Below are 15,848 nucleotides of genomic sequence, written 5' to 3' on the forward strand. Positions count from 1 at the left end.
ACAGAACTACTTTGTGTATGTATGAATAAAATACCTCTGAACATGCCTATAAATAAATATTTTGATCCCTAAAGAACTCTGTGTGCTGAAAACGTAAGAGTATATAGATTTTAGCCACCCACAAAACTAAACTGAAATTCCGATAATAACATTTTGATTGTAGAGACTGAAGGTGAGAGCTGGTCAGGTCTTGAATGTCCTATACTTTTGTTGAACTAAGTTGTAGGGACTGATATTTTTTAACAGCTCAGACCAGCTTCTTTTCCCTTATCCTATTATAATTCAAGCATAACTGTAATGCTATTTCTACTTTTCTAATCATGATACAACTTTATCCCCGGATATGCAATTGCTTATCTTTTTTGTATAGTAGTTTAATAGAAACATATTCCTAAATCAGATAGCTGTCCATTTGCACATACTAAAAATATTTGGGGCTTATAATTGTGCTAATTAAATCATCCTCACAAAATGTTTATGTGATATAGAAAATCAAGTCCTGCTTAATTTTGGTTTTAATTCAAGGAAGTAAGTGTTAAGCCCAATACACATCTTAAGGAAAGGTTGTTAATATTTTGTTAGCATTTTATGCATTGTGTTTCTTATATCTTGACAAACCTTCACTAAATCATAAAAAAAAAAGCCAAGGAAACTTTTTTTTTGGCAGAGGGGAGGTAACAATTTCAATAAGGAAGGGTTTTAAAACTGGACTTCTATTTATATTCTATGAGCTCTGTAGAGGTGTCTGCATACTCAATATTGATTACTCTGTGGTTGGATTGTGAAGAATTTGCCCTACCATGTGTCCTTGGGACAGTAATGCAGAAATCCATTTGCCCTATGCTTAACCTTTCATACAGATGCTGATTTTAGTTATTGCATGTATGTGGCTTGGGAAACAAGTATATCCCTATGGGGGTAATGGAAATTAAAGAAGAACAGGTACTGCCAGAAGCTTACAAGACCAATGTCACCTTCCTTATGTTGTATAAAGTTCAAAATTACATCTCCCTTAAAAACTCCTAAATTCTTTAATGTACTTCAGCTTTCACTAACATGTTCAAATGGTATTACATGTTTGGCTTTTCAAAATGACAGCTGCATTGGCTGGGTTCCTGTGATACCATGAGATATGCATACTTCTGTATCAGTGTGGTGGTCCTGCAGCAGCTTGCTGTGTTTGGATTAATTCTTGGATTTGGAGTTAGACAAGGCTTCAACAGACTCAGAACTGCAGCAACAGCACTGAGAAAAGTGTCCCGATGTGGGGAAGGTTGCACCCCCAACAGGCTGGCAAAAGAACCAGCCATATAGGGGATGCTGACAAACATGAGACTGCTTGGAAGTACTTGACAACATGAGAGAATAGCAAATAAATAATGTCAAGGTTCAAATTAACCTAAATAAATATTCAGTCTTCAATATCTATTCAGTTTTCATCATTTTCCAGGAGCAAAATTGTTTTGATACCTGGATCAAACACATATGCCTTTGACTCAACAGAGTTTATATATTTACAAGTTTTTAAAAACATCAGTCTTATAATAATCTTATAATGCAAAATTATTTATGTTTACTAGCACTATTTGATGTTGCCAGCACAATATTAGAAGTAGTTGAGTAGGTTAATAATTGTTACAGAGTATGAAGAAGGTGTGCAATATGTACATATAAATGTATATGTATATATGAGTATACATGTATGTATATATATTTGTTCAGGCTTCACGATATGTCTATCTATATGTAATGCAATAGAAACAGAATAGGAAATTTCTGTTTTAAAATGTGCCTTTCAATATAAACAAAATACTTGAAAGGTATTTTGATCCTCTTTTGGAAAGGGCATTGTCCATAGAATCTCTTGGGCATCTTTCAAGATTTATTTATGTTGTTCTATGATTTTTTAGACAAATAGTGGAAGAAAGAAAACAAAACCTGACAAAGACTAGCTGGATGAAAAAAAGGGGAGTAAAAGCACACTTCAGGTTATCATCTTCTAACCTTCCAATAGCAATCTAACTTGAGTCTACAAAACACGTCCTGTGTGGCTCATTTGCAGCTTTAATAATTCACTGGTAATTCTTCCACATGCTACTATTCCTATCATAAGGCAATATCACTGTGAGAAATAAACGCCAAATTTTCCCTGCCATTGTAAGATTTGCATCATTGTCATGCATCCCAGATCAGTTGTGACTTTCTCTTATGTGTTCAAAGGCCTTTTGAGCTTATATTCTTTGTCCAGTTTATGACAGATCTGTTTCTGTATAAGAATAGCATGTAGCCATATAACAGATTTTAATGCATTTCTGTCACTTCATAGTCAGAGAGAAATTTTGTTAGTGGTAAAGAGGCTTGATCCCCAAAAGTGAGCTTTATGCATTATGAGACCTTCCAATGTTCTCACAGACACAGAAGAATAACATAATGTTCACGAAGAGGAAATGGAAATGGAATGTTTATGTATTGTTTTTCAGTGGCTGAACAATTCTTCAAGTACAGCAGCTGGTGGTTGTAGAAAAAACTGGAGACAGAGGAGGGGATTAATTTCACCTAACTTTGCATTCTGTATTATGTTATTATCTACATGTGAGCTGACTGCTGTAAACTCCACTTTTGGAGCAATATTAGTTAAATTTCCACTTTAAGATGAGAAAAAGTTCATACTGAAATTTCACTTTTCTCTCTAGTGATTCTAAAGGTGACCAGTCCTGATGTATACCTCTGCATCGCAAATGTTTATTTTACCTAGTTAGGCCCTACTCTGAATAACTGGGAATAGTGATTTTATTTGGAAGAATATAAATCAGGCCCTGGGTAGCTTTCTGGTTGCAAAGAGTCTTCCTTCACCTGGTGATAGAACATGAAAGTTTTTACCATTTCAGCTTCTAAAAACCACAGCATATATGGTTCTCAGTCTTCATAAAATGGAAAGAGTTTTTGCTGCCATGGAGGTGGACAAGCAAATACTTAAGCTTCAATCCTTCTAAAGTCCTACTAGCAATGTCAGATGGTTTTCTTTGTGTCCTGTCTTCTCTGTTCAATAAAGTGAATGCAGAAAGGGCTTATATATTACTAAATTATTCTACTAATAACTCCACCATTCTCATCTCTGAAACTATGGAAGGGAAAATATATCTGTGGACCTCTCCTGTGAATAAATATTCAACCATACAGAAAACTTCCTACTAAGTTCTTAAATCTTTTTAATTAATACTGGATTTAAACTTTTCATTTCTCTATACATGCGATGATATTAAAATGTCCCTGATATTGTTATAGAAAGTTTTCATGGGAGAAGCAACAAATGTAGTGGAACATCCTTGGGAATGATTTCATGATGCTTGTTTTGGATACCTTGTTAGCAACTTCAAATACAAGAAGTGAGCAGCTCTGGATGTATTCAGTATCGACATATTTTAGTTCTCTGTAGTTCTTTGACACCTTTTATCTAATCATCTATATATGTTTAAAAAGGATTTAAAATGGACCCAGTTAAGATCAATAGCATTTAATGCTCATTCTCCACCAGTCCATTCTCTTATACTTTCAGCGCTGGTATAATTTTTGCTCCCATCAAAGTCAGCCATGAGACATTCCATGACATTTATTTTTAAAACTAGGCAAGCGTAGAGCACCATGTGATAGACAGAGACTTATCATTGGAGCTTTTGTTTGAAGCTAAGCAGGAGCCCCACCTGGCTGCAAGAAGAAAGGGCTAGGCTCTTGACGATAACTAGTAGGCAGTGTGAATATTTTGCCTTGCCGTTGGAAGTTACCACCTTTAAGGTTCATCCAGGAGGATGATCAGAAGACTTTATTCTGTTAGCATTACGTATAATTAATTCAAGGGGAGTTAAACTGCTGAGGACGTCCTTAATCACATCTGAATCATAAATTATTCAAAATAATCTCACTTTTAGATAGGGGTTGTATACTTAGGAGGTAATTTAAGCCATGCTTTTTTATGAATCACTGAATGCCTGGTGAGATGGGATACTTAGAGTCCCCTGATTCCCTTTACCTGAAATCTTGAAAGAGAACTCTTGTCTCCTTTTTCAAGTCTTCACACAAACATCTAATCTGATAGTGGTGAGATGTTTATTTTGCTACAGAGTTCACAGGAGAAACCTTCCTCTCACAGGAGAAACCTTCATCTGTATGGTTTTAAAAAGTCTGAATCTGTCAATTAAACAGTAACACATAGTGGGATATGATACAAAAATAAATAGTTAAACAAACAGAAACCTGAAATCATCCCCCAAAAAATTAAACCAAAACAAACCCTGAGTTTAATTACAAATAAATAATTATAAACCACTTTAAAGTTAAATACTATTATTAACTCTGCCTTTGAGTGCTTCTATATTTATCTATGCAGTGTACAGTTCCCTTTAAAATGCATAACTAAATGTATACAAATACAAAATATTGACCCATTTTGAACTGGAAAACAATAGTAATTCCCAATTTAGCCTAGGGTAAAATAACTCTGACTTTCAAATTTAAAAAACCCCTATGTGATTACAGGTTTATTAATTTTTTCTTCTTTAGAGTTTTAAGTAGAAGTAAGAAAAAATGCAGTCGTCAGACATGTTTAGGGCAGTATCAGTAGATGAGCGAAACATTACAAAAACAGAAAGAAGCAGTGAGGCAAGAAAGGAAATTCGAAAAGGACATATTTATTCTTTTCTAAGTTTATGAAGACAAAACAATAATACTAAATGGTGTTGTAGTTGAGACTTACAGATGCATGTTTAAATTCAGAAGGAACAGAAGGGTACTTCGAACAGGCTGAAATATTCTCTATAATTGGCATCTTTCTTTATCAATTCACTAGTTACTATATTATTTTAGTGAGTGGAAAAACATATTTCTGTCCAGGGTGTTGGTTTTTAAATTTTGTTTTCTTTTTTTATTCCTAAATATTTAAGATAGAAATTGAAACCCATACATTTTATAAACAAGTTTTCTTCCCTATACTGTTACACATTTCTTTCTTATGCGAATATTAATAATTAATAAAAAAAAAAAAAGAGGAAAGCATCTGTATGAAATCTGGTATATCTTGAAAAAAGCTATTTCTTAATAATTGTGTATTTTTATGTCCTTGAAAGCAGAACTCTTCTCAGAATCCATATTCCTATGTGTATATTTCTATATGTAAATTTGATCAACATTTTTGACTCATTTATTATTTCATTGCTTTTAAAGGATATTTGTCCAAATCAATTTTGTTTCCATAAAATGTCTACCTGAACCAAGTCAAGAAAGATAAAAAGCCCTGAAAACCTTCAGCCTTCTCATAACTCATCTGTTGAACATTATACATATATTTAACTGTATCCAAATGAATCTTAAAGTATATACATTCTGCAGTCTTGAGGAAGGAACTTCACACATATGCACACATACACATACTCACACACTTCTATATCTATATATTTATTACACATGAAGGAAAAAGTGACAGAACAGGCTTTCATTGTGCCTGAAAGAAAAGTTTATGTGACTGCCAGAACTGGATACATATTCTGATGTTCAATTTAGCTTGATAAAAACCTGAATTTGTAGGGTAAAGGTTTTGCTATTTGAGTCTCTAGCATATCTTAAAACATATTTCTAGTACTAACATTCTCTATTCTGTATATCATGATTGAATTCTGAAGTTCATAAAGGAAGCATAAAGACCCCGTTTTGATCTGAATCTAGGTTTTCAGATCAGTCTACTTCTATTCAGACTTAAGTCTCATATAGATCCTCTGCTTTCCTACATGATTTGACTGTGACAAACATTGTATAAATACTTTGCCACAGAAATAATAATGCAATATTGTTTTAATAATGTTAAAAATCTGCGAGGAAAAAAAATAGTGGAGAGGAATTCAGTGGCATCATTATTTATCAATGAAAATTCATGAAATAATTATACAAGAACAAGAACAGAGCATATACTTTAACAATCATCATCATGAGAGTTCTATCTACCATCAGAAATGTTGGTTTAAAAATTGACTTGTTTCGATGGTATAATGTCTTTCCATAGCTGCACTCAAATACTCAAGAAATTGTGCTCAGAATGTGTACTGGTTTTGGCTGGGCTAGAGATAATTTTCTTTACAGTAGCAGCTATATTGCTATGTTATGGATTTGTGACAAAACCAGTGCTGTTAACACGCCAGTATTTTTGCTATCACTAAGCAGTACTTACACAGCGTTAAGGCCTTTTATGCTTCTCACGCTGCCCTGCCAGCGAGTGGGCTTGGGGCGCACAAGAAGCTGGGAGGGGACACAGCTGGGACAGCTGACCCCAACTGACTACAGGGATATACCATGCCATATTTCATCATGATCAGCAATAAAAGCTGAGGAACAAACAAAGAAGGGGGACATGTGGAGTGATGGCTTTTGTCTTCCCAAGCAACCATTACACGTGATGAAGTCCTGCTTTCCTGGAACCAGCTAAACATCTTCCTGTGGATGGGAAGCAGAGAAGTCATTTCTGATTTTGTTTGCTTGCATGCACAGCTTTTGCTTTATCTATTAAAATGTCTTTATCTCAGCCCATGAGTTACTGCACTTTTACCCTTCCATTTCTCTTTCCTATCCTACTGTGGGGTAGTGAGTGAGTGACCATGTGGGGCTGAGCTGCCTACTGGCATTAAAGTGCAAGAAAAAGAAACAGCCTTTATAGATTAAAGTTGTATGTGAGATCATTTGGAAAACATAACTTACAGAAAATAGAGAAATTTAATGGATTATCATGTCCTCTAAGCCAAGAAAAATAACCAGTCAGCAGCATGAGTCTAATTTGCATATCAGAAAGAGGATAATCAGTTCTAGCCTTTTGTTTCACCTTAATTTAGGCTTATGTTCCAATGGTGGACGCAACAAATAAGAAAAATGAATGTTCAACGATATCATAGAATGGAAACAAGTCCTCAAAGATAGACATGGTTTGGAAAGAAAACTGAAGTATCCGGGATACTGAAGTCAACATAAAGGAATATACTGCTATATATGAGATGGATGAAGAAAAAGGAAAGCTGAAAGCAGAGTTATTGCATTAATAGGACCTATTCATTGCCATGAGTAAAAGGCAATGATCTAATCACATGTAATGCATATCTGTCATGTATGTAGATGTATGAGCTGGAGAAAGAAAAAACACAGAAGCAGCACTTTAGTGTGTAGAAGAGTGAAGAAAGATTTTGTGTGTGTGTGAATTTCTAAGTGATTTGGAACATTATATCTATTGCAGAAAGATCACAGCAATCATCAGAACGAAATTACCTCCTCATGATTCATCTAGAAAGATCACCTCCTTGGGAACTGTAAAGGATGACCCCCAGTTGGCTGTACTGTGAACCTGGAAAACTATCTAGAGCATCAGAGACGAAGTGTAAGTCATGGGGAGGCACCTAGCGTCACTCCTTTTGACTAACTTATGTCTCAACCTCTCCAAAAAGCAGAAGCAGTGGAAGGTTCTGGAAGTGCCTGGTTGGTCACCATAAGCAGGGGTTCTTGCTAGCTTTTGGTGGGCTCTCTCTACATCAAATACCCCCATTTGCAGTTCTCATGCTGGATCCAGGACTGCTCATCTCTTTATCTCACTCTGTCTTCCCCCTACACCCCCTGCCCCTTCTCTCAAATTTGTTAAGTAATGAAAGGCCTATCTTGATTTCCTACAAAGCCACATAGCTTAGGTAGATATAATTGTGAGAGGGCCACCATGCACAGAATACTTGTTCTATAGAAATCTCCCATTAAAGCTGTCATTTTTGTACTGATATTGAGTGTTATTTCACCTTAATCCACACCAAAGGGATTTGTGATTCTTAGTCACTCCCCCTCCTGTTCCAAGTGGGATGTGACAGGAACATAGAGAGATGAAACACAATATGTAGTAACAGCGATTGATTACAATAACTTGAAAGACATCAACAGGGAGATCTTAAGATTCTTCTTTGATATTGTATAGAGCTGTTTTGAAGACAATATGGATAAGAAGTGGCTAGGCTTTCTAAAAAGCTGTTTAGGAAAAGACAAGGCCTAAAGTTGTGGCCAGTAGTCTAAGGTAACAGGTAGTAGAAGATAATCTATCATACAGCTCTGAGAAAGAGAACAACACAGACATAAATTGAGTCAAAATGCCAATATGTCAGCTTGTCAAATGTGCATGACAGAATAAAACAAATGAAGTTATTGGTACCATTTTTTGGACACAGAAAATAAGGGCTCACATCATCATCTTCAAAAGGTTTGGACAAAACTTAGTCTACCTGGCCATATGAAAAGACTGTAAGAGTTTTGTCCTACAGAAAAAAAGACAGAAGGGCAGAAAGAAGCAAAGGTGGAAGGAAGGGCAGAGAGAAGGAAGGGGAGGGAGGATAAGGGCAGACTTTGCAGTTATCATTAGGGGTAATAGACCAATGTCTAGAGTTTCCTAGAGGGCTTCATCACCTGAAATAATATAATTAATCAAGGATGCAAAAATCCTGCATATCAAGTTGCAAGGTAGAGGAAAATGAAGAATTAGGATTAGGACTCAGTTGCATAAATGCAGACACTATGGGAGATCCTGCTAGCTACTGCCTCAGAGAAGCATAGATTTCCAGTAATCTGGTGTCATCTCACATGTCACTAGACACCAGTGTTTATGCAACTGAATCCCCCATTAGATTATTGCATATAGCTGATCACTATGACACCTTTTTCTTTAGGCTATAAAGAAGAAAGGAGAAAGGATTGTTTTATTTGCCTTTTGAGAAACTTGCAAAATTAGCTAGGTTACAAAGAAATGCTCTTGATGGGAACTGGACTGAGCTTTTAAAAGCAGTACTACCTTTAATATTGCCTTCAAACAACAAAGAACTGACATCTGAGCCATTACCAACAAAAGGTGGTAGTGTTCTCATTATGCATAGTTACAGTGGAGGCCATTGCCCCAGAACAGCATGTATGACAGAATGCTACAGTGTTTTAGAAAGCAACTATCGTATCAAACTAAGGAGGAGACTACTATGAATATAAGATAAAGATACCCACTAAAATAATGTTATACAAAACTCTCCTTTATTTTTATTATTTACCTGCAATTAATATATAATCAATTTCCCTGCAGTTAGTCTGTTTTGTTCTCTTGAGCTCTGTCACTATTGTCTTTACATTTTCATACCTCTTCATCATTTTCATCATTACCACTTTTTCTTCACCATCTTCAAATTCTTCTTAATTTCTAAAATCCTCACTGTATTCAACTTCTCTGCTCAAGCAAACAAACTCCAGTTCTACCCACAAGACCCAATTACAAGATTTCTTATGCCTTTTAGCCACACTTTCTGGATTTATCCAGTTATATGCTTTCTTAATCCCAGAATAAACCAGTGTTACACGAGGCGTGTTTTTTTTTCTTGTATGGGCTGGAGACACGGTGTTCTATCAAAAGCCATTCAAAGCTTCTCAGTAATCTTGGAATACGGTTTGTTCACTACCATTTCAAATGCTTGCAGTTTTGGCAGCATTCCTCCCGGTAAGAACTCAAGATCAGTATTCATTTTTTAATGGGTTTCTTTGCCCATGTTAAATGTCCTTTGGCTGCATCTAGGGCAAGCATTTATCTTTTTTCTTAACAGAACAACAGATCTCCCACCCAAAGCAAAGTTCAGCCAATTCTTTGTTAAGCAGCTAGACATTCGTTCTTAGTTTTGATATCTAACAGTTATCACAGTAGACAGTTTTTCCTTTAGCTTTATTTTACACTACGAGATCTCATATGGCTGCAATTTTACAGTAAGTGTAATCACTGCCAACATTACTGTAGTCTGCATTTTTTCATTCCCTGAAGCTTTTATAGTGATGAGTCTGCAGCTACTTTTTCAACAGTGTAACTAGATGGCACGTCAACCTAAACTAGTGTCTCATTTGTACCACCCATTTAGTTTAGCAGATAATTGTGATGTTTATGTAAACCAACCACATACTACTGGAATGCAGGGAGTATGCAAATGAAATGAGAAGGTAGATGCCAGCAAAGTAAGTTCTTCACTGGGGACAGAAAAATGTTATGAAGCATGATATATCTGAGTTAACCAATACTCACTTTGAATTCTTGCTGCAGAATATTTTGTGCTCATACTGTTTCTTGGACTTTCAGTTCAGAAATTTCCCTTAGTAACTGTTTTTTCAACTCATCTTTCAGCATACCTACAATCTATAAGTTGCTCTGACTCTTGAAAATATCTCCTTTTGGGGCACTGAATTGTTTATGTGCTGAATGTGTTGAATTAATATGTAAAACCTATTCTGATTGTTTTTGTCATCACACATTTCTCCCCATCATGACTTGATTCTATCTGCCTTTTTCTTCCAATGCCCCTCATCCCCCTGCAAAGAGCACAAACAATCTAAAATATGCAGAGTAACTTCTCCTTATATTTGCTGGTAATTCCTAATTCACTTTAATTCATTTTTGCATTCCTACCTCTCATCTCCAAATGATCTGCCATTTCACAATTCATTTATAAGATTCAGGGAGCTCACACAACTGCCAAAAATCACAACAGTTCTCTCTGAAGTTCAGGCTATCCCACAACTTTACAAGTGAGTAGAAAAAGCAGAAGTAGTCAGCTTCTAGCACATTTTCTTCCATCCTCCCTAGAGGACCTTTCACACCACATAAAATAAGGCAATCCTAAATTTAAGATAACCCCCAATTATCCAGTTCAACTACCTTGAGGAAAAAAAAATCAATTTCCTTTCAAGTAGAGTAAATAAATTTTTAGGTAAAACTCCATCTTTACTCCATCTGGTTTTGTGCTTATGTATCTACCTGCAAAAAAATGCAAAAAAAAAAATAAATTAATGGAGAAAAGTCCACTACTTTTTACTCAGCTCTGCTATGCATATTTAATTTACATTAATTTTTTTTAACTGTTGGGGACTGCAAAACTGTGAACAGAAGCAAAACAAAAATTACTAATTGCATATGTTTCATAAGCAACTTTTCATTATCTGTCATAATTGTAAGCATATTAAAGACTTTCTTTTGTGGATACTGTAGTCATTTTCATCATTAGAGAGTATAAGAAGCTCATTAATTACCTTGAACTGCCAAGTTACGTTCTTCCTAAATTACATGTCTGTTTCTTATTTTATGTGTAAGAGTTCATTTTTCAAGATAAAATATATGGGGTTTTTGTACTGTTTAAAAGATTTACTTAAGCAAAGTAATCAATTTTATAATTAAACATTTTGATGTGAAAAAGCTTATCTGCTTTCCTGAAGAGAGTGGGTGTAGATCATGTGGTTATACAAGAAGTCGTTATCATCAAGTACAGGCATGTGAATGCAGGATAGGTTATAAATATTGAAATGATCTTTTAGTATAATTAACAATTTAAATGATTTTATAGAAATTTGAAATAGTGATGGACAAAAGAATTTAATATTTCATTTTCAGTTAGTCACAAAGCTAAGTTAGCTCCCACACATAACAGTGAGCACTACTACCATTAGTACATGATTTCTTTCAGCAGGCAAATAGAAAATAACAACAGGGTAAGCAGAGGGTCATCAACAAAAACATTTCTAGTTTGAATTAGCATTTTTGCCCTTTCTAAAAATATATCTATTGTCTGCCTTTTGACTGAATTATAGTAATCCTGTAAGCTAAGTAAAATGAACAGTGTTTTCAGAGCTGGGTTTAGTAGAACTTTAATTTCAGACATTCTTCTACTCTTGCAGGTGAGTTGTGAGTTATCAAGTCATATTTCAGGGATGAAGTTTTCAGCCTCATATCATTGGGTCTTTCTGGTCCACACTTCAGCATTTCACAATCAGGTCACTATAAAAGATGGCAGTGCCTTTAGGTTGCTCTGATTTCTGTTTGTGGAAATAGACTTTTCTGCTGCAGTTTTGTACCAGTGATTTTCAGACTATAAAATGTTACTGAAAACCCTTCTAGCATTACTTCTATATGGGGGATCTGGAATGAAGTGACTGTTTATGTCAAAGTAGCTTTCAGCTGTCACACTTGGGAACTGTTCTGTTCTCTGCTGTTCTGTCTAAAGAATAGGTGTAGGAGAAAATAATTTCTGACTTTCTTGTTTCAGTCAGAAAGATCTTTTGCTTTTATAAAACTTGTATTCAACTGCGTATGATATAGATATTAATAAATTTTAAAGCACTTTCTGTATTTTATATTTCATGTTTTAAGTGTTAATTTGTGTAGCCACAGCATACTCAGTGCTTCCTAATGAGCGTTCAAATGCTATTCTGAAAAAACTCAGTGCGCCACAAATTGCATTCTTCAGCAAGGATGGAGTAGTCTGGAAAGCAGGCAGGTAAACATTTAAACCGTAGTTGCCTAGAATCATAAAAACAGTCTTTTGTATCTGAGAGTATTTCAACATTGTAAGGTGGTTTTGGTTATAAGCTTGAAGTTCTGCAGTGGTCCTTTGGCTGACTGTAATCCTATGTACTTAGGAGGGTCAGACATATTTTGAAGAAAAAGGGTGTCTATTTAGCGGTTTCTACACAGAGTTAAAAAGAAAAAACAAAACAAAACAAAACACCTTTCATGATCATACATGAACTCACACCCTGAGATAGTCACCCATGGAATCTATAGACTGACAGATTTGAATTACTGGTAACAAAAGACCTTGATTACTGTATATACAGAAATTCACACAGAATGAAATCTAAAATGATTTTTACTTTATTAAAGAAAGCAATATAGCTAAACTGAAATTTAAAAATACAGTTTTTACATGAGTCTCAAGACAGAAAAGGGGCATAAAGTGCCAAGGAAAGTGAAGGATTCTTTATTTCTGATTTTTAAAGAATTTAGACTGGGTACAGTTCTAGAAAGGTATGCTTTAGGCAAATTCTAAAAGTTAACCTAATATTGTTCTATGGGTTTGAGATACTCAGGAGAACAGGTGAGGTGATCTAATCTCTCCTGGTCTTCAAATACAAAAATCTGTGAAAACTGTAACTGGCTTTTGAAATCAAAATATAATTTGTGAGATGGCTCTTTATAGAAATGCATTATCAGCTAATGGAAAGCCAGCATGTTCTGTGAAATTTCTGTCAAAATTAACAGACACTGCAATTGCTATCATTAGGTGTCCCAAATTAGTCTCAAATAGTTTATTGTAAATATGTTTCAACAATTCAGCCTGAGAACTTAAGGATATTGATGTCTAGATAGAAGTTCTATACAGCACACAACATATGAGCTATGAGAGACAGGTACCCTTTTGGACTGTCAACTCAGGGTCAGGAATGATACTAAAATGCAGCTAAAATATCTCCAGGAGTCCAAATCAGATCTTAATTCAGCTTTAATGTCCCAAACAGACAATACATGTAAACTTATTTACTTCCAGTGAGTATAACTGGTAAACATTTGAGATTCCTGTATTTAAATTTAATCCCAATTGAATGTCCTTGGTTGATTTTAGCCTTGCCTTATTTTAACCATCTAAAAGTTGGTTTATAAATGTTGTAAATTTGGTTACATGTAGATCGACAACTATTGTCACTGTAGATTCACTAAGGTATCCCAGGCAGCTAACTGCAAAGGGCTGGCAGATATGTTGTAGGATTTACAGGAAATCTGTACCCTTCTGGAGTAGGCACTGGAAGCCAGACAGGGTATCCCAGGTCATATAAAATAACTACAAACGTCTGCTGGCAGGGAACTGAGTTGCACTTCTAGATTAGGATTTATATCCAGATCATAGGCATGTAAATGTAGGGATCTGCATTGCTGGTGTTTACACACGTATTAAGTGAGAAATTTTCCATGTCAGTCAATGGAGATCTAGTAAATGCAATCATAAGTTCCATACAACTACTGAGCTTGCAAAATATTAATGTCTACAGTAGAATCAACAGTTTAGTTCTGCAGATTGTATATGAGACATCCGCAGTGGGGATAGCAGATATGACAAAAGGACAACGTAGAAGACCCAAGACCTCCAGACCTAAAGTTGGTATTCAGTCAGGATATCCTATGGCATCTCAAGTGCCATTAGCTGCTTAAGTATGAAAAGCCATATAGAATGCCAGGTTTCCGTTGACTGTTAATGGCACCTAGAAACCAGCTTTCAATAACAACACCCAAATATACACAACTGACTGTAGTAATTTAGATTTAGAATATGGCTTTAAATACTTCATACAGTTTAAGTTTCTTATATATACTTTTATACACAGAGAGAGAATCATGTAAAGAGAACTATTCATAGTATAGGTGGGATGTGTCATCTCCCAGGGATACCATTAGGTGCCCACCCTTATAAGTTGATTAAAAGCTGGTAGAAATAACAAGACAAACCAGACATATAACACTTTTGTTCAAAGGAGTCTTAGTGAATCTTATTAAAGCAGCAATTAACTGAATTATAAGAATAATCTGAAAATTACTAGGAAATAAATTTCTATGATTATAGTAGGACTTGTCACCCTTTTATGTCACTATTAGTACTATAGGACCATCCAGAATCATGAATCACAGAATTACAGATCATCTTGTCCAACCCCCCTTCTTGAGCAGGCACACCCAGAGCAGGGGGCACAGGAACGTGTCCAGGTGGATTTTGAATGTCTCCAGGGAAGGAGACTCCACAACCCCCCTGGGAAGCCTGTTCCGTTCCTCTGGCACCCTCACAGGAAAGAAGTTTTTTCTCATGTTTAGCTGGAACTTCCTCTGTTCCAACTTATGCCCATTGCCCCTTGTCCTGCCATTGGGCACCACTGAAAAGAGCCTAGTCCCATCGTCCTCACACCCTCCCTTTAGATATTTATAAGTATTGATAAAATCCCCCCTCAGCCTTCTCTTCTCCAGGCTAAAGACACCCAAGTCTCTCAGCCTTTCCTCATAAGGGAGATGCTCCAGCCCCCTGATCATCTTGGTACCTCTCCGCTGGACTTGCTTGAGCAGTTCCCTGTCCTTCTTAAACTGTGGGTCCCAAAACTGGACACAGTACTCCAGGTGTGGTCTCACTAGGGCAGAGTAGAGGGGGAGGATAACCTCCCTTGACCTGCTGGGCACACTCCTTTTTATGCACCCCAGGGTATCGTTAAAAGCATTAAAGCAAGTATTCTGTAAACATGACTATAAAAAATAATTCTGTCTATGGAACCCAAAATCTGATCTACAGCAAACTATCTTCCTGAACCAACAGAGCTGCAGCCCACTGAGAACCTGAATGACTGAACTGAAGTTTTACTGACCTGTTTTTCCACTACCCAAACCAGACGTAAATTTCAGCAGTAAAAGAGAAAGGAATGATTTTAACAGATTTTGTACTATTTTCACATCTCTTTAGTATGAGCTCTGGCTATGGTTTCTATTTCACTATGGGGAGGACCTTATTCTCTAGCCATGGAACTGTATAGATTAAACTATCTAGTTTTAATGATTTAGCACAAGAAAACACTTACACCTAAAATAAAATTTAAAAGAAAAAAACACAATAAAACTCAAGAAACAAACAAAAAAGATCTTTTAGAGAAAGACGTTCAACTGAAGTAGTCTTGCTGTTATTCTCAATTACTGAATGAGATTTTGTATATAATGATTTAATAGGTTTTCATTGATGTATCCAGTAAGAGGTATTCTAGCATAGCACAATCATTTGGGTTTAAAGTGCTTTGGACTTGAAAGTGGACTGAAAACTGAAATGCTGGGCTCAGAGGCTCATGATCAGCATCACAAAATCCAGACATTAAAAATATACTCCAGGGACTGATGCTGTGCTCAGTACTTTTTAACATCTTCATTAATGACCCTGATGAGTAAGTTTACAGACGACACCAAATTGGGCAGGAGT

Source organism: Phalacrocorax carbo, chromosome 1, assembly GCF_963921805.1.
Source record: "Phalacrocorax carbo chromosome 1, bPhaCar2.1, whole genome shotgun sequence".
Taxonomy (NCBI): Eukaryota; Metazoa; Chordata; class Aves; order Suliformes; family Phalacrocoracidae; genus Phalacrocorax; species Phalacrocorax carbo.